Consider the following 21,042-nt stretch of genomic DNA (forward strand, 5'->3'; position numbering starts at 1 on the left):
CTTCCGGACGGCCTCTGCAGAGGCGTGGCTGTCCGCCCGGCTGTCGCAGCCGCAGTTTCAGCTGCGGCGACGGCTAGGGGCGGGGCCGGTGGCTGCCGAGCCCTGCATCTGTGAGTGGCTGGGTTTGGGGAGGCGACGTTTCTGGAAGCTGCTGGAAAGCGCTCGAGTGGCGGAGGTGACGCCGGCGGCCAGGGGGTGGGGCGTGATTAAAACTAGTGCGCGTCCGGCAGCGGAGGGATTACGCTGAGGAAAGAAACTGGCACGCGCCTCGTTGCGCCCTGGCCCGCGCGAGCCCGGGTCGGAAGTCGACGCGGCGGAGAGTGACCTGGGTGGGTGGGTGGTTGGGCGAGGGAAGGGCTCCCTAGCCTGCAGAGGCGGAGGGTGCAATGGAGGCTCTCGGCCGGCGCGTCCCTGCAGCGCTGCGGCCTCCACGACGATTGTGGGTCGCGCAAGGCCCCCGTAGTCCCCTCTCCTAAAGCCTCGGTGAGAGCCGAGCAGCCACAGAGTGTGTGTTCACAAAGGTTCACCACACACGGAGCTGCCCCTCCCTGTCTCCCTAAACCCCATCTGCGAGGCCAGGGGCTTTTCTGCCAGGATTCTGGGGTGTTTCTCCTCCTTTCCTCCCTCCCAGATCTTCTAACGGTAAGGGGAGTAGTCAAAGCGCAGGGACTTTGCTATCCACGACCCGTTCTTACTAGTCAGCAGCCGATCCGTCCCTGCTGCGCTCATTTCAGCTGCCCTGCCTTGTTTTAACTTAAGAGAAAGGGGGAGTTCTCATTTAGTTGATAAGTTTAAGGCTCTGCTTTCGTAGGAAGGTCATGTGGTTTAAGGGACATCGTGACCGCGTGTGCTATTTCTGAGTTGCATTGAAGCTTGGGGCAGCGTATTCTAGAAGTCCTTTTGGTAGATTGGTTCTATGTCCTAGAGTAATATGTAGTTTCTGACCATTTCTTTTTACAGAGTAACCGCTGTTGGCATTTTGGACTGTGGGGTATTTTTAGTGGTCTCAAACTAAATAACTATATTCTGGAAAAATGCTGGTAATTTTGATAGGGCGGTATAGAGGAAACAAGTCCCATATACCAAGAAATTCCTCAGTAAAAAGGATTTTAGTTGTCGGTACTTACGGATGCGGATGGCCCAGAAATCCAATGGGGAGTTTGTTTTGTTTTTTCTCCAGACTGAAAACCAGGCTGGTTAGTTTTTGTTTTACCTTTTCTGTCTTACTTGATTATTAATATACTGGTGTATTTGTTGTAAGATGTAACTAGTTTTCTCTTTTTTAAGTGAATTATGAAAATATGAGAACGTAGTATTTCCTTCTGGAAATAATAGCCAAACTCAGAGTTTTTCTTGTTCACCATTGCTATTTCCATTTTTAGGATGGCATACACTATTTTTTTTGTAAAAAAATGCTTGCTGAATTGTTAACTTCGTAAGTTGAACAAAATAATTGATTCAGTTAAAATTGTAGTTAAAATTTTAAGATTGAAAAATCAACATTGCGAAACTGAACTGTATCAATGAAACATTGTAAAGTTGATTTACAGCCTTTTAGTGCGAATTTGATTTTTTGCCAGGAAAAAATATGTAATAGTAATAGAAACAAAATGGATGTGGGACTTGGGTTGTGGAAAGAAAAGAGGATTTAGTGTATACTGTGTTTTGACTCCACAGAGCTTTTCCCCCTTGTAAAAAGTAGAAAAAGTTCTGCAGGACATTCTAAGATAAAAAGAATGATAATACAGGAGAGGCAATTTTCATTTATATTAAAGTAGCGGTCCCAGGTTGAAAAAATTGAATACGTTTATGCTTTTTCTTTACCAATATATTTGGAATGCCTCTTTCTATGTACACTGGTCCCAGAAAGAGTGCAGTTATCTTCCAGGATAATTAAAGCAATCCTGTTGTCAGCAGTGTGGGACCGAAATTTTATCTACCTGTTTCCAATTAAAAACTAACACAATCTAATCAAAGGAAGCTTTTATTAAATTAATGAACAGCTGCAATAGGAATATAATGTACAATTAGGATTCTCTTTCTTTTTCTTTTTTAAAAATTTTTTCTTCTCATAGTGTCAGGTTTTGTCCTATCTGCTAGGTTGGATTCCTTAATCACAAGCCAAGTCTTCAGCCCAAACCTGGGATGTAAAAGCTGCCTGCTGTGATTGGTTGTTCTGATCTCATCAAAAAGATGAGAGCTAAAGTGACTAACCATATTTTTTAACAGCACCTTTGTGAATACAGTCTATATAATCTCTTATTTAATTCCAATATTCAGGAGGCTTGCAAACCAAAAGCTTTTTAAACTTGGAGACAGAATTCATTTGGTAACAAAATATTACGTGAGCAAATGAGAAATTATATATAATTTTTATCCCATATATTTTGCTGAGAAAATATTTATATGTTTGATAATGGGGTGCTGCCCTTGGCCAGTGGTATGGGAGGTATTACATAATGGTTTGTGTACCTTGTAACATTTTTAAATTTCAAGAAATTACTATTTTTATTTTTCTTAAAGATTTATTTATTTATTTATTTGTTAGAGAGAGAGATTGAGCGCGTGAGCACTCACAAGCAGGGGGAGTGGCAGGCAGAGGGAAAAGGAGGCTCCCCACTAAGCAAGGAGCTGGATGCGGAAGGCAGAGGCTTAACCCACTGAGCCACCCAGGCGTCCCAAGAAATTACTATTTTTAAAGCACGTCCAGGCTCTGGGTTTTGGTTAAGGAATGTGAACCTATATTAATATTTTTGACAGTACACTTGTGCTAGGCATTTGCATATTTAGAGAATTAAAATAAGACACTTTAGTTCTTGCCCTCAGTGAATTCAATTGAGATAGGATAGAAAAAAGTACATTTATCATATTGTAATATGTGCATTCACATATTTGTAAGTGTAGCCACATCAAGGCCACACAAGAAATTAGCCTGAGGATTTGAAGTTATTTCATACTTTAGACTCTTAATTTCAGACGGAACATGACAACCCATTATGTAGCCTAAACTTGTTTGTGTTTTGCCCACACAAAATGAGAAAGCAGTATGATAAAGAAGAGTCGTAGAGTAGGTATTGGAATATCTGATTTCTGTTCCTCTTTTGCTGTGTGACCTTACATGAGTCACATAATTTTCAAGGCCTTCATTTATAGCTCTATAAAGTGAGAAGTTTGGAATAGATAATCACAGTTTCAATATCCTACCTGCAGATAGTTATCCTCAGAACTATGCCTACTTTTTGTAAATGTTTTCCATTAAGAACATGATCCTATTTTATCTCAAACTACTTTACTGCCGATTTAAATTCTGTGTTTTCTTTTGGATTAGGTAATACATTCACCTGGTTCAAAAGATAAAAAAGAATATGCAGTGAAAAGTTTTCCTTCTACTCCTGCCCCTTAGCCACCCAGTTCCTTGCCTAGGAAGCAACCAGTGCTAACAGTTTCTTATAAATTTTTCCAAAAAACTTTTACATGTATATAAGCAAATGAATACTACACATATTTTATTTTTTGCCTTTTTTTAACATAGATGGTACTATGCCCAGTTTATGTACCTTATTTTTTTCATTTAGCGTAGAAGTTCTATGTCATTAAATAAGGTGGTTCGTTATTCATTTTTATGGCAGCATAATGTTCCATTATAAGATGTATCACTTCATCAGCCCTCTCCTTTTGGACATTTAGATTTTTTCCTGGTCTTTATTAAAAGCATTATACAATTAATAACTTTGTACAATCCTCATTTTCCATATATGTGAATGTCTTTTCCCTAAACAGTGGCACAGCTCTATTGGGATAGTGACATAGTTAGTAAAACTATGTCATTTGTGTTTTTATGTTATTTAGTTACCAATAACAAGAAATTGATGGCCCAGGGTCTCAACAGTATATTCCAGGGTTCCATCAACTTTGACTTACGTGCTCTCTGTGCCAGGATAGTATAGTTGTATAGTGGAGTCAATACCCTATTTGATTCTAAAATAAGCATGATGAAATAATCACATCATCTGAATGGCTGTTTCTTTATTTGAGACCTAGATGAAGCAAGCGGATTATATGTAGAGACCTTGTCCAAAACAAACAAACAAGTATATATGTAAGTATATATAAATAAGTATGTAAATGTTTAAACATTAAAATCCTGCAGCAGAGCAAGGTTTTCAATGAGAGGCTCATAAGAATGGACTAATTGTTGTAACAACATATTTATGTTTTCCAGCTCATGCTCACTCCTGGGCTTATACTCATTGAGTACTATTTAAATTGATATTTTTCTCTCAAACTTCTTTGCCAAGCACATACAGTTGACTTTGTTTAAGATGCAACTTTTTTGTGTTCCCCCTTTACCAATAAGAAAACTAAACCTAAAAGTAAACAATTGACCCGAATTTGCATAACAAAGTGGCAGACCTGGGACTAGACCCTATATCCTCTAATTTCTAATGCAGGGTTTTTTTCCAGTATATCACATGCTCTCATAATTTCACATGTAGCTGTAGCAGTAGATCTGAGAATGCCCAGTGGGTAGGGACTCCTTTCGGTCTGTCTTCTCTCCCTAGGCTCTAGAGCAACCTAGAGTTCAGAAAGCAGCAGGGCGTTTTTCTGAAGACAAAAGAACATTCTATAAGTAATTATTGAAGTAATTACGCAACTTGTTGATTAGCAGTCAGGAGGACTCCAACTCAAAAAATTGAAGCTGATCTAGAAAAATACTCTTCTTTCCTAATTGGGACACAGTTGTCATTTGGAGATGAATCTATCAGTCATAACGACCGGAGGGAAATTAGGATTATTTGGAAACAGTCTGACATTCCCCTGAGTTCATGCCATTTTTAAATTTATCCTGGAATATCTGAACCATCAGAAAAGAAGTGATAGAAACAACTGCAAAAGAATTGATAAATAGAAAAATGGAGAATGTGCTGTAGTAACTATTACCCCGAAGCAGGCATTGTAGCATATGATCACCACCCCTGCTGTAGGGCCTTAATTCTGGGCCGTTCCCCTTTTCCTTGCATATATTTGACTCTTACCCTTCAAGTGTCAGCCTCAGTTTCTCTTGTCAAGCTGTCCACCCTATCTGAGCAGCCCTCACCTGCCATCCCTACTCTTAATTCCTTATTACCATCTGCTGTTTGTTTTCTTCATTGTGTGTGTGTGTGTGTGTGTATTGTCTGTCTCTACTAAGTTGTGAGCTCTGTGAGGGCAGGGCTGCATCTTATTTTGTTCCGTTACATTTACATTCTGTAATACATAGTACATACTCGTTGATCAGTGAACGATCTTCATAGTTCCCAATTCATATGGCTGACAAAACCTACTCTTAAAATGGAATGTTTTCAATGGTATATTTCCCCATGTTTTTATATTTGGTAGTTCAGTGGGTTTTTTGGAAGATGTATATGTAATTTATATGCTCATCTTCTTACTGAGAAAAATATTAATTGTCAACAAGCTTTTATTGACTATGAAAAGCACTATGCTAAATGCTGGGGAATACAAAGGTGAATAATGCATAATTCTTATCCCTAAAGAAAAGTAGAAACATTTGCAAACAAATAGTTTTTATACAAAGGCAAAATGAAATAAATACTAAATAGAGATGTACAAGAAATAGTAGCAACAATGAAGAAAAATGGTTAATTTTAATTACAGGAAGAGCCTCAGAATTGAATTTTGACTTTGGTCTTAAAGATAGAAAAACAGTTGAGGTGAATAGGGATAAGTAAACGTTTAGCTTTACTTTTTAGAAAGTCTTTAATAATAATTATCACAAAGACCTCTTATAAAACATTGTCATAAGGCAATTTTTAAAAATTACAGTAATAAATAAAATTCCTCTGGCCTTACACATTTTACTTCTAAATTGAGGCTAACTTTAAAATTAATTTGACTATTTTGACTAGGTTGGTGTTTTCCAGCTGGTTGCTAAGTCATTGGTTCAATCTAATAATTAGATTCTGATTGCTAATTGCAATTAGTAATTTTTAGTAAGTTAATCAAGACAAAACTATTGAATGATTTTTTAATCCTCTTTTTTTAAGTGATTTTTAAGCTGTTGTGGTCTTTAACGTGTGGTTCTTTGACCACATCATGAGTTAAGATGTAGACTATTTTTTGACCGTCTAATTTGATTTCTTTTTAGGTTTACTGTTGCTTTCCTATTCTGTGTTTTCCTAAACAATAGACTTCTCTCCTCCCCTTTACCATAAAAAGAAAAAAAGAAAAAAAAGAAACAGTCTTTAGATTCACAAACCTGATTTCAGCTTGTCCACTTATTAATCACAGTTCTGCTACTTTCCAGTTTTGTTTCTTCCAACAAAATACTTAACTTCCCTGAGGCTCAGTTTCATCCATATGATGAAAATATCCACTAATCCCACTGTGTCATTTAACTAGTTTTGTGACCTGAGGTAAATTATTTAATCTGTCTGGGCCTCAGTTTTCCCATGTATGAAATGAAATTATCTTAAATGAGGTGATACGTAGAACAGTGCCCAGCAGTTAATAAGCCCTCAGCAAGTGTTGGTTTCCCTCCGTTATCTTCCATCTCATCTAAACCCTGCATGTCTTTTAAAATTTGTTTGAAGTTGTGTTTGCTATAATCTTTCCTTTGATAGTTTACAGCAGTCTCTTTTTTTTCCAAAGTCATTGCACTCACTGTGTATACCTTGGTTCTTAAATTGGTATGGATCAGCATTATATTGGGAACTTACTAAAAATGCAATTGCTTGGGTCTTATTCCTGATTCTGTGGGTTTGGCATGGGGTCTTGGCATCTGTTTTTTTGCTTCTCCAGATTTTCTGATGCTTACCAGTGATGATAATTTCTCACTTATTTGTTAATAATTTTATGCTTCTTATAGTTTATATTTGCTAGGTAATTATTATGTTACTATTTAACCTTTAGGTTGTTTTAGTTTATACACCAGTTATACTGTACAGTTCATATGGGCATAAAATACCGAAATAGTGCTGTGTACATAGTTTAGAGGTTGATAGTAATGCCCCACCTTTCTTCCTTGCTGAAGTATAGATCCATTTAAGAAATAAGATGCAGAAATCACATAGATGAAGATTCATATACAAGTTTAATTACCGAAAAAGTTGTTTGGGAAATGTGGCCGAGGTTTGCAGCAGCAATGAACTTCCTAGTATTGCATTCCAGAATTAGGCTGATTTACCTCAAGTTTCTCTGTCTACAAGAATGGAGCTTGTCCCACTGTATTTACTGTGTGATAGAGAACAGCCCAGAATAAATGGCTGGCTTCAGTTAGACAAATCCCAAATGGAAAGGGAAGAGGAAGTGGCTGAGCCTCAGAATTTTTTCTTTCAAACTTATCAGACCAGTTACTCCCTCCTACTGTAGTGAAGAGTTAGCAAGAAGGTAGTGTGATAGGCCCTAAGGAGTTAAAAAAACAGCACTTTAAGTAAGCAGTAGTGGTTTGATTATAATTCTAATGCCAAATCACTAAGGAAGTCCAGGTTAGTGAAATGAAATGGTTTAAAGGCATTCACCATTTGGGGGCTCCTGGCTGGCTCAGTTGGTAGAACATGCAATTTTTAATCTTGGGATTATGTGTTCGAATCCCACATTGGGTGTAGAGATTACTTAAAAATAAAATTTTGGGGAAAAAATTTTTAACCATTTTTTTTTTTTGGTCATTTATTTCACCAGGTCAGGTGAACTGTTCTATTTCTTTATGAACTCATAAATGAACTCCTTTATCATAAATTATACTTCATATAAGATGCTAAATGCAGGTTTTAAAAGATAGTGAAACATAAATAACAATGTAAGTTGAGGAATTTGAAATATTTATTGAATTAAATGGTATAAAATTCATTTGTATAAAATCATTTGTATAAAAAAATCTGTTTTTAAGGTTTGGCAACATATGGAAAAGATAATTTGAAGATTGTGGCAGAAAATGTTTTAAGATAAATTGACAATGCCTAAATGTTCTTTAGAATTCTAGTCATAAACATTGTTGGGTCAGTTTGCATTTTAAGTTCCTTAAAGAACATCTATTAAGTTGTTTAAAGAGTTTATACATGAATGACCAGTTATAGAAGCCCAAGTACAAGTATAATCAAATCTTTCATCTGTATTTAAGCTGTTTACTGCATAGAAGCGTGTATAGCGGATACTAGCACCAGACCCAGTGCACTCATTTGGCTCTTGTAATTTCCAGTCATGTAGGCATATTTGACAGCAGCTTTCACCCTCAGTTATTATTTTGCTAGTTAGGAAAGAAATTTCAGAGAATTCATTTTATTTTCCAAATGTAGTTTGTAGTGCTTAATAAAATGGTTTGGGTACTGATTAGTTTTAGGATGAGATCTCCCATGATTCTTACGGTAAATGAGAGGTGGTAGTATATTTTTTCTGACTATGGAATATATAAACCCTGAATGTTGCTCAGTTGAGTCTTCAGAGCTTATAAGTGGCAGTTAAATGAAGAAAAAAAAAGAAAAAATCTGGAATAAATTGACAATGTTCTGAAAACGAAAGGGCAGAGAGATAGAGGAAAGTTGGAAAGTGTTAATTTTAGGATATTGTGCCAGGAATAATGAATATATTTACTACTTTCAGAAACTCCTTTCTAAGACAGAAGAACAAGTTAAGTGGCTTCACCAAGGATCAGTCAGATCCATTCTGAAAGACAGGTCTTTTCAAAAACTCATTAAGAGACACTAAAGAAACATGATAACCAAATGCAGTGCATGGACTTTATTTTTTTTTTTTAATGTTTTATAAGTAACATAGTTAAATGTAACTTTAAACCAGATAGATAAAAAATAATAAAATAATGCAGATTAAAACATAACAATTTATAGTGTTGTTCTGTAGGCCTTGAGTGGAAGCTATCTACATTTCATACAGTCATCTACTTCATTGCAAGGTCTTAGGTAGAAGCCATTTTCTTCCAAAGACCATCTACTTTGAATTGGTTCCTAAGATTTCTCAGCTTGAGGTCTCCAGCAATGATTTAAGATGGTTTATCCCTCTTTGAATGATATCATTCTAAGTATCAAACTTATGGAATTTTACTTATGCACTAGTTTTAACTGTACCTGATTGGGTCCTTTTGAAGTTTGAAGACTGTCTTCCTCTCCTAAGTTTTTTTTTTTTTTTTTAATGATTTTTTATTATATTATGTTAGTCACCATACAGTACATCCCCGGTTTCTGATGTAAGGCTCGATGATTCATTAGTTGTGTATAACACCCAGTGCACCATGCAATACGTGCCCTCCTTACTACCCATCACCGGTCTATCCCATTCCCCCACCCCCCTCCCCTCTGAAGTCCTCAGTTTGTTTCTCATAGTCCATAGTCTCTCATGTTTCATTCCCCCTTCTGATTACCCCCCCTTTCTTTATCCCTTTCTTCCCCTACCGATCATCCTAGTTCTTATGTTCCATAGATGAGAGAAATCATATGATAGTTGTCTTTCTCTGCTTAACTTATTTCACTTAGCATTATCTCCTCCAGTGCCGTCCATGTTGCAGCGAATGTTGAGAATTTGTTCTTTCTGATAGCTGAGTAATATTCCATTGTATATATGGACCACAACTTCTTAATCCAGTCATCTGTTGAAGAGCATCTCGGCTCCTTCCACGATTTAGCTATTGTGGACATTGCTGCTATGAACATTGGGGTGCATATGGCCCTTCTCTTCACTACGTCTGTATCTTTGGGGTAAATACCCAGTAGTGCAATGGCTGGATCATAGGGTAGCTCAATTTTTAACTTTTTAAGGGACCTCCACACGGTTTTCCAGAGTGGCTGTACCAACTTGCATTCCCACCAACAATGTAGGAGGGATCCCCTTTCTCCACATCCTCTCCAACAATTGTTGTTTCTTGCCTTGTCTATTTTTGCCATTCTAACTGGCATAAGGTGGTATCTCAGTGTGGTTTTGATTTGAATTTCCTTGGTGGCTAATGATTTTGAACATTTTTTCATGTGTCTGTTAGCCATTTGTATGTCTTCATTGGAAAAGTGTCTGTTCATATCTTCTGCCCATTTTATGATTTGTTTATTTGTTTCTCGTGTATTGAGTTTGAGAAGTTCTTTGTAGATCTTGGATACCAGTCCTTTATCTGTAGTGTCATTTGCAAATATCTTCTCCCATTCCGTGGGCTGCCTCTTAGTTTTTCTGACTGTTTCCTTGGCTGTGCAGAAACTTTTAATCTTGATGAAGTCCCATAAATTCATTTTATCTTTTGTTTCTCTTGCCTTTGGGGATGTGTCATGAAAAAGGTTGCTTTGTTGCCTATGTTCTCCTCTAGAATTTTGATGGATTCCTGTCTCACATCGAGGTCTTTCATCCATTTGGAGTTTATTTTTGTGTATGGTGTGAGATAGTGGTCAAGTTTCATTCTCTTGCATGTAGCTGTCCAATTTTCCCAGCACCATTTATTGAAGAGACTGTCTTTTTCCCACCAGATGTTTTTTCCTGCTTTATCAAATATTAGTTGCCCAAAGAGCCGAGGGTCCATTTCTGGGCTCTCTATTCTGTTCCATTGGTCTGTGTGTCTGTTTTTGTGCCAGTACCATGCTGTCTTTGTGATCACAGCTTTGTAGTACAGCTCGAAATCCGGCATTGTGATGCCCCCAGCTTTGTTTTTCCTTTTCAACAGTTCCTTGGAGATTCGGGGCCTTTTCTGTTTCCATACAAATTTAAGGACTGTTTGTTCCAGTTCTTTGAAAAATGTCCTTGGTATTTTGATCGGGATAGCATTGAAAGTGTAGATTGCTCTGGGTAGCATGGACATTTTAACTATGTTAATTCTTCCGATCCATGAGCATGGAATATCTTTCCATCTTTTTATGTCTTCCTCAATGTCTTTCAAGAGTGATTTATAGTTTCTAGAATATAGGTCCTTTACGTCTCTGGTTAAGTTAATTCCAAGGTAACGTATGGTTTTTGGTGCTATTGTAAATGGGATGGATTCCCTAATTTCTCTTTCTTCGGTCTCGTTATTTGTGTATAGAAATGCAACTGATTTCTGAGCATTGATTTTGTATCCTGCCACGTTACTGAATTGCTCTATAACTTCTAATAGTTTGGGAGTGGCTTCTTTTGGGTTTTCCATATAGAGTATCATGTCATCTGCAAAGAGAGACATTTTGACTTCTTCTTCGCCAATTTGAATACCTTTGATCCCTTTTTGTCGTCTGATTGCTGTTGCAAGGACTTCTAGTACTATGTTGAATAATAGTGGCGAGAGTGGGCATCCTTGTCGAGTTCCTGATCTTAAGGGAAAGGCTTCCAGCTTTTCCCCATTGAGAATAATATTTGCAGTAGGCTTTTCATAGATGGCTTTTATGATATTGAGAAATGTACCTTCTATTCCTACACTCTGAAGGGTTTTAATCAGGAAAGGATGCTGTATTTTGTCAAATGCTTTTTCGGCATCGATTGAGAGGATCATATGGTTCCTGAGTCTTTTCTTGTTGATATGATGTATCACGCTGATTGATTTGCGAATATTGAACCACGCTTGCATCCCAGGTATGAATCCCACTTGATCGTGATGGATAATCCTTTTAATGTACTGTTGGATTCTATTAGCAAGTATCTTGTTGAGGATTTTGGCGTCCATATTCATTAGGGAAATCGGCCTGTAATTCTCCTTTTTGATGGGGTCTTTGCCTGGTTTGGGGATCAAGGTAATATTGGCCTCATAGAATGAGTTTGGTAGCTTTCCTTCTGTTTCTATTTTTTGAAATAGCTTTAGGAGAATAGGTATTATTTCTTCTTTAAATGTTTGGTAGAATTCCCCAGGAAAACCATCCGGGCCTGGAGTTTTGTTATTTGGAAGGTTGTTTATCACTGACTCAATTTCTTCATAATTAATTGGCCTGTTTAAGGAATCAATTTCTTCCGGTTTCAATCTTGGTAGTTTATAGGTTTCCAGGAAGGATTCCATCTCTTCCAGATTGCTTAGTTTATTGGCATATAGCTGTTGATAAAAATTTCTAATAATCCTTCCAATTTCAATGGTGCTTGTCGTGACCTCTCCTTTTTCATTCATAATTTTAATAATCTGGGTCCTTTCTCTTTTCTTTTGGATAAGTCTTGCCAGTGGTCTGTCAATTTTATTGATTCTCTCAAAGAACCAGCTTCTAGTCCTGTTGATCTGCTCTACTGTACTTCTGGTTTCTGCTTGATTGATTTCAGCTCTAATTTTGGTCAACTGCTTCCTCGTGCGTGGATTAGGCCTGTCCCTCTGTTGCTGTTCCAGCTTCTTGAGGTGAGAATATAAAAACTGCATTTTAGATTTTTCTATTCTTTTGAGTGAGGCTTGGATGGCTATGTATTTCCCCCTTAGGACTGCCTTTGCAGTATCCCATAGGTTTTGGACTGTTGTATTTTCATTCTCATTGGTCTCCATAAATTGTTTAATTTGATTTTTGATTTCCTGGTTTATCGAGTCATTCCTGAGCAGGATGGTTCTTAGTCTCCAAGTGTTTGAGTTTCTTCCAAATTTTTCCTTGTGGTTGAGTTCCAATTTCAGAGCGTTGTGGTCTGAGAATATGCAGGGGATAATTTCAATCTTTTGGTATTGGTTGAGACCTGTTTTGTGTCCCAGAACATGGTCTATTCTTGAGAATGTTCCATGGGCATTAGAATAGAATGAGTATTCTTTGGTTCTGGGGTGTAGTGTTCTATATATATCTATGAGGTCCAACTCGTTGAGTATGGCATTCAAAGCCTTTGATTCTTTGCTTAGTTTTTGCCAGGTTGTTCTGTCTATTTCTGATAGTGGAGTGTTGAGGTCCCCTACTATTAATGTATTTTTATTTATATGTCTCTTTATTCTGGTTAAGAGTTGGCTTGTGTATCTTGCTGCTCCCCTGTTGGGGGCATATATATTTATAATTGTCATATCCACTTGTTGAATACTTCCCTTAAGAATAATATAGTGCCCTTCTGCATCTCTAACTATAGTCTGTAGTTTAAAAGCCAATTTATCTGATATGAGAATTGCTACCCCAGCTTTCTTTTGAGGTCCATTTGCGTGAAAGATGGTACTCCATCCCCTTACTCTCCGTCTGAATGCATCTTTGGGTTTGAAATGAGTCTCTTGTAGACAGCAAATGGATGGGTCATTTCTTTTTATCCAATCTGCAACCCTGTGTCGTATTATGGGATGGTTCAAACCATTTACATTAAGACTGATTACTGAGAGATATGATTTAAATGTTGCCATGTTGCCAGTAAAGTCTTTGTTTGTATTGGCTGTGACTTTCTGTTCTGTATCACTCTTGGGGCCTTTTTACTTTTATAGAACCCCCTGTAATATCTCCTGTAGGGCTGGTTTCGTGGTTACAAAATTGGTTAGTGACTGGCGATTCTGAAATGTCTTTATTTCTCCATCAATTCTGAATGACAGCCTTGCTGGATAAAGGATCCTTGGCTGCATGTTTTTCTCTGAAAGAGCTTTAAATATGCTCCCCCAACCCTTTCTCTCATTCCAGGTCTGTGTAGACAGGTCTGACGTAATTCTGATGCTTTTGCCTTGGTACATGAGAAATTTCTTTGCCCTGGCCGCTTTCAATACTGTATCCTTGCATCTAATATTTGCGAAATGCACTATGACGTGAGGTGGCGTAGGTTTGTCGTGGTTGAGCTTGGGAGGGGTCCTCTCTGCCTCTTGGACACGAATGTTTGTTTCCCTTGCTAGATTAGGGAAGTTTTCAGCTACAATTTGTTCAAATATCTCTTCTAGACCTCTGTTTTTCTCCACCCCCTCGGGGATGCCGATGATTCTAACATTGGATCGTTTCATTGAGTCAGTAATCTCCTGTAACCTACATTCATTGTCATGGATTTTTTTAAGACCATCTTCTATTTTCATTTTTTCCTCTATTAACCCATCCTCCAATTCACTAACCCGTTCCTCTGCTTCTGCAACCCTGGCCGTCAGAGCCTCTACTTTTGCCTGCATTTGGCTCATAGAATTTTTAATTTCTGTCAGATTCGCTCTCATTTCTGTCCTTAGGGATTCTATATTCTCAGTAACCTTTTCGTTAATAGTTTTTTCAATTCTACTCATCATTTTGACCATCGTTACTCTGAATTCCATTTCTGATAATTTGGTTACATCCATATCCATTATTTCTGTGGCAGAGGCCACAGAGTCACTGTCTTTTCTTTGCTGGGGGGGGGGGGGCTTTTCCTTCTTGTCATTCTGATGAGGAGAGGTTGCGGGGTTTCCAGAGCCCAAATTATTGACTGGGTCCCAGGCCGTGCCCCTTGTTTTATAGGGATCTTAGGGATGTGGGCTTCTTCTTTAAAGATTTTATTTATTTATTTATGTGGCAGCCAACCAGCGAGAGAGGGAACAGAAGCAGGGGAGTGGGAGAGGAAGAAGCAGGCTCCCAGCGGAGGAGCCCGATGAGGGACTCCTTTCCGGAATGCCGGGATCACGCCCTAAGCCGAAGGCAGGCGCTCAATGACTGCGCCACCCAGGAGCCCGGGTTGTGGGCTTCTTGATTTTTCAGCCTGCCTTCTGTGTTCTGGGGGAGGGGCCTGCCGCGCCGATACTCAGGCAACCCTGTTTGGGTAGAGTCTCCGCGTCCCCTGCGAGGGGGGATGGGGATGGGCACTCCCTGAGCCGGTATTTCCAGGCTTTTGTTCTCTGGCGGCTTTCCCTGGCGGTTTGCTGTGCCTCTTCTGAGAGTCAGAGCAGCAGCGGCCAAATTTCAGCCTCTGTCACGGAACAGAAGGATTGCGGCCCATTCTCTACTAATGTTCTGGCCACTTTAACTCTGTTTCTGTTGGTGCTGCTCAACCCTGCAGCGTCCCGGGATGTGCGCCCCACACCCGGCGTCCCAGCCCTCACTTCCAGGGCCGGCGCGTCTCTGTCCTTTGTGTTTCTAATGCCGCCAGCCGCCAGCCGCCCCGCGCGCGCTCCCGGATCTCCCAGTCTCAGTCTGGATCCAGTGAGCGCACCGGGATTCCGGTATTCTGCGAGATGCCTAGTGGCGCGCGCACCGGGCTCACGGTCTCAGTCTGCTGTTTTGCGGGTGCCGTCCGCGAGCCCCGCCCGCTCTCCCGTGCAAGTGGCTACCGCTTCCCGGCACCCGAACGCGGCGGCTCCCTCCCCCTTGCGTTTATGTTCCGATATCTGTGCACAGTTTCATGGCTCCCCGCTTCGTACCTCAATACTCAGCGCTGGAGATGTTCATTTGTAGAGATCCAGATGCGTCTTCCTGCGTCTCAGGCTGGTTCCGTGGTTGTTTAGGCTGGTCTGGTACCTATCCAGCTCGACTCGGAGGACCGGCTGAAAACGGTGTCTCCTACTCCTCCGCCATCTTAACTCCTCCCCCCAGTGCATGGACTTTAATTAAATCCTGGCTTGAGAAAAACTGCTGCAAAACATGTTGGGGGGGAATTTTAATATGCATAGCTATAGAATATGTTTGTGAGTGTATTTTTTATTTTCCTACGTTGTTAATGGTTATTGCGGTTATGTAGGAGAATTGCCCTGTCTTTTTTTTTTTTTTTTTTTTTTTTTTTAGGAGATGTATCTGACGAGTATTTAGAGGTGAAGTTATCTTCAATATTCAGAAGGGTGTGTGTGTGTATGTATACATATGTACAAATAGGAAAAACTGTGTGTTTGTTAATGTGTGTAGTGTTAAATGTTGAATCTGTGGTAGATATACAAGGTATTGTCATATTGTAGTTTTCTGTATGTTTGAACATGCACAATAAGAAGTTGGGAGAAAAAGATCTTCCTCCAGATACTATTTTGTTTTCTTACTCAGATTTACAAAGGCCTCAAGAGAGCTTTATCATCTTGTATAGCTCTTGTCTCTACCTTCTTCTGTTTACTATTTGGTATCCAGGCCAGTCAGGCTTTCATTCCTGCCTCCCCACTGCACTGTTCATTTCCACATCAGCATTGACATCCATGTTGCCAGATCTCGTAGTCATTTCTCAGTCCTCATTTTCCTTTCCCCTCTCAGCAGCATTTGACACAGTTGTTGATTCTCTCACTGCTGGTACTCTTACTTCAAGTCTTCTCCTTTCCCTTTTTAGTATTTTGTGCTGGTTCCCCTCCTCTTTAAACATTGGAATGGCTCAGAACCCAGATCTCTTCTCAATTTTCACTCACTCCCTAACTAATCTTATCTTGTCCTGTGGCTTTTAGTACTATATAGATGCTAAGACTCCCAAGTTTATATCTCCAGCCCCAACTTCTCCCCAGAACTTCAGGCTCACATATCAATCTGCCTACCTAATATATTCACTTGATTCCAAATAGATAGACAAATTCAAATTTAATATGTCTAAAACTAAATGCCTGAGTCTCATCAGTCACTTCTGCTCTCCCCTGTTCCTACTTACCACTCCCACATTCTTCCTCATCTCAGTGCTGGGCACTTCATCCCTCTAATTGGTCAAGTGAGAAAACTTGATATCATCTCTGACTCCTTTTTTCCTATCACACAAGACATTTAATCCTGTAGCACATACAGTCAGCTCTACTTTTAAAATATATCTAGAACTAAGCACTTCTTCGAACTCTCACCACTACCATCTTAATCCAAGCCACCATTCTATGACAGGTTATAGCAGAGTTTCTCAACTTCGGCACTATTGACATTTGGGGCCAGGAGTTCTTTTTGAGGGGGTAGGCTGTCTTGTGCATTGTAGGATGCTTAGCAGTATCCATAGCCATTACCTGCTAGATGCAAGTAGCAACTGCCTCTCCCATAGTTGTGATAACCAAAAATGTCACCAGACATTGCTAAAATGTCCCAGGGTGAGGGGGGCGCGGAATTGCCTCCAGTTGGGGACGACTGGATTATAGCAATAGCCTTCTGTTCTCTCTACTTCCTTGCCTCCCCACAGTTTATTCTCCATCTAGCAACCAGTGTATCACACAAATATATCAGTAAGATCATGTCATTCCTTTGCTCAAAACATTCCCGTGGCTTCCCATCTCATTAGGCACAAATCTGTAAGTACCTACAGATTGCTTTCCTACACACACACACACACACACACACCCAGACCCCTGTTGAAGAGCTGGTTATTCCCATTGTTCAAAGTTTTTTCTCTTTATGCAAATTGGAAAGGACACCCTTTTCACTAGGTAGATGGCAGCCCCTTACCCTACTTTATTTTTCTTTACTGCGTCATTTACCAGTTTACATCTTATATTTATTGAACGATAAGTAAAATGAGAAGTATAATTGTAATAATGTATACAAAGTCTAGAGTTTTAATAATATAATTGTAATGATGTGCCAAGATAAGTACTGAAATTTCAAGAAAGGCTTAAGTGCTTAATCTAGCCTAGAGATTCTTAAAAGATCTCTTAGAAGAAATGATGCCTAAATAGGACTTAGTCTGGTAGTATGGAAGGAGAGAAAGGTATTTAATAGTAGAGGGAAAAGAGAAAGAGGGGAACAAATGATTAGTTCCATTTTAAACTGACTCCAGGATCCCTCCATGAGATTATTCTGTCAGGTGGTTAAGAGATAATGAGTCTTGATCTCAAGAGAGACAACTGGGCTGTAGATATAGATTTGGGAATAATCATTAAGTAGGCAGAAATGAGAGGATGTTTACATGTCATAATTGGAAAGATAGGCTTGAAATGTAGTCTGGTAACCTAAGGAAATTCCCTAATGACGTGCCATAGGGGAAATGTTGGGGGAGGGAGATAAGAGACTGCTGATGTGCTTCTCTAAGACAAGGGAAACAAATGAGATAGGGTCAGTTGGTCATCATATTTTAGAACATTTTCCCTTACTTCAGTCCGGTTTAAACTGAATAATTGTTCTTCCTCAGGGCTTATCAAAGTGTTGATTACATCGGACAAATAGAACCTGCTGGTTATGACTAGTCTTGGGTACCAAGACTCTAACTTTTATGCTTTAGAAAAATCAGTTTTTCAAACTTGGAAATTTGGGGGTGGAAAAACTTTACAGTGTGGATTATGGAGGTTCTTTTTATTTCATTCTTATACTTTTGACTTGGGGTGGTAAACTAGCATGTTTTAGTCGAACTTATAGTCATCTGTTATACAGCAAACTACTCCAAAATCTTGTGGCTTTAAAAAATTATTATTTCTTATAATTCTGTAGGTCACTGCAAAGTTCTCACCTGTGTCCACTCATGCAGCTGCAGTCAGTTGGCAGCTTGGCCTGGGACTGAAGGGTCTAGGGATGGCTGTACTGACATGTCTGAGGCCAAGGTGCTGCCTATCAGCTGTGCATCTCTCTCTGTCTGCAAGCAGATGTAATTTCCCTTGGGCTTCGTAACATGGCACCAGCAGTATTCCAAGAGGGCAAAAGCAGAAGCCTCCAAGGCTTCTTAATGCCTAGTCTTAGGAGTTGCGTAAGATCAGTTCTGTTGCATTCTGCCACACTATTATGTATGCAGATTCTCATTTAAACCTCACAACAGTGCTACAAAAAGTAGGTACCGTTATTAGCCTCATTTTTAAAGTAAGGAAACTAAAGCTCAGCACCAGTAGTTTGACCACAGGCACCAAAAAGGCAAGCCACAGAACCAAACAAGGGTTTCAGTCTCTCCTTACCAATCAGCAAACTTTGTGATGTTGATTTATCTGAGCCTGACTCCTCATCTGTACAATGGCAGTAATACTACTATACAGAATGGTTTTCAGGATTGAATGATTTGCTTTCTGAAGTACCTAACAGAAGCAGTTCAAGATGGTAGCAAAGAAGATCCTCAACTCTCCTTCTTCCACAGACACACCACATCCACAGCTACATATGAATGGTTCCCTTTGGAAAAGACCTGAAAACTAACTGGACGGTTCCTCTACAACAGTTCCTCTAAAAGGGCCTCATTGACTGGTGGGAGAAGCAGAGATGTGGTCACACTAAAAATCCCATCTCCAACATAGTAACTCAAAATTGAGAGAGATCTCACAAATACAACACTTCTCCCTGAGGAGCAAGGGGTTCCTGCCTCACGTTGATCACTTCAGCTCTTGTGACCTGCAACAAAGAGACAAACCCCCAAAACACCTGGCTTTGAAAGCCAGTGAAGCTTACATGTCCAGGAGAACCAAGAGACTGTAAGGGATTCCACTCTTAAAGAGCTTGTATGCAGACTCACTCATCCCGGGGCCCAGCAGAAAAGCAGCAGTTTGTAAAACACCTAGACCTTATAAAAGGGAGATTCATTTGCTAATCTTAAAGCATATGCCAGAGGAGTAGGGGCTTGTTGTGACTTTCTGTGGGGACAGAGGCACTGGCGGGTGCCATTTTTGTGCTCTCCTCTCTTGCTAGTGCCAGCAGGCATATAACAGTCACAGCACTCTCCTGCTGACCCACTAAAGCTGGCCAGCACACCCAGCCCATGTACTCCCCCACTACATTGCTAAAGCTGGCAGACATGCCCTGTCCCTGTGCTCTCCTGCTGCCTTGCTAAAGCTGGCAAGTGCCTAGTCCACATAGGGGACGCCCCTTGAGTGCCTGGCTCTGGAACAGACATTCAGGTCCAGGAAGCCCAGAGAATTCCAAACCACATGACCCCAAAGAGATCCACTCCAAAACAAATTACAATTAAAATGTCGAAAGTTAAAGAGAGAATCTTAAAAGCAGCAAGAGAGAAATGACATGTTACATATAAGGGAACCTCCATGCAGCTATCAGATTTTTTAGCTGAAACTTTGCAGGCCAGAAAGGAGTGGCATGATATATTCAAAGTGCTGAAAGAAAAAAACCTTCCAACCAAGAATACTTTACCCAGCTAGGTTATCACTCAGAATTAAGGGGGAGATAAACTGTCTTCCAGACAAAGAAAAACGGAATTCATCACCACTAAACTGGCGAAATGAAATGTTAAAGAAATGAACTAAAAGGAACTTAAAGGAACTTCTTTAAGCTGAAAAGAAAGGACACTAAGAAAACCTATAAAAGCAAAAATCTCCCTGGTAAAGGTAAATATGTAGAGTAAAAGTAGTGGATTAATCACTTAGAAAGCTAGTATGAAGGTTAAAAGACAAAAGTAGTAAAAGTAACTAAAGCTGTAGTAGTTAAGGAATACACAAAATTAAAAGATATAAAATGTGACCTCAAATAAAACATGGGCAGGGGAATAAAAATGTAGAGTTTTAGTGTGTGTTCATACTTAACTTGCTATCAATTCAGACTGTTAAATATAATATGTATATGTTAAAGGTAAACCTCCTGGTAACCACAGAATAGAAATATATAAGTTACACAAAAGGTAATGAGAAAGGAATCCAAGCATAACGCTACAAAGTCATCAAACTACAAGGGAAGAGAGCAAGAGAAGAATAAAGCAACAGGAGTTACAAAACAGCCAGAAAATAATGAACAAAATGGCAATAAATACATACCTATCAATAATTATTTGTAAATGGACTAAATTCTCCAGTCAAAAGACACAGCGTAGCTGAATGGATAAGAAAAACGAAGACCCACCTACATGCTTGCCCACAAGAGACTTCAGATGTAAGGTTACACACTCAGACTGAAAGGAAAGGAATGGAAAAAGATGTTTCATACAAATTGAAACCAGAAGAAAGCTGGGGTTGTAACATTTCTGTCAAAGAAAAGCTATCTTTTGATATCTTTTGAAAAGATAAACAGAATTGACAGACTTTCAGACTAAGAAAAAAGAGGGGCTCAAATAAAATCAGAAGTGAAAAGGGAGAAGTTACAACTGATACCAAAGAAATACAAAGGACCATAAGGGACTAATATGAATGATTATATGCCAACAAATTGAACGACCTAGAAGAAATGGAGAAATTCCTAGAGACATAAAATCTTTAAGACTGGAACATGAAGAAACAGAAAATCTGAATAGACCAGTTACTGGCAAGGAGATTGAATCAGTAATCAAAAACCTCCCAACAAACAAAAGTCCAGGACAACAGCTTCATTGGTGAATTCTACCAAACATTTGAAGAAGATTTAATATCTGTCCCCTTCAAATGCTTTCAAAAAATTGAAGGGTAGGGGACACTTACAAACTCATTTTACAAGGCTAGCATTACCTTGA

General features: G+C 39.3%; 1 long non-coding RNA gene across 1 annotated transcript in view; it reads left to right on the top strand.

Annotated features, from left to right (window-relative positions):
• Positions 1 to 50: 50 nt before the first annotated feature.
• LOC148109382 (uncharacterized) overlaps positions 51 to 21,042 on the top strand; it is a 121,478-nt gene continuing 100,486 nt past the window's right edge. The window contains exon 1 of the long non-coding RNA XR_015725978.1: positions 51 to 4,099. This is a non-coding gene — a long non-coding RNA (uncharacterized LOC148109382). The remainder of the gene's footprint in view (positions 4,100 to 21,042) is intronic.

Source organism: Ursus americanus, chromosome 10 (assembly GCF_024610735.1).
Source record: "Ursus americanus isolate L20-20 chromosome 10, mUrsAme1.1.p, whole genome shotgun sequence".
NCBI lineage: Eukaryota > Metazoa > Chordata > Mammalia > Carnivora > Ursidae > Ursus > Ursus americanus.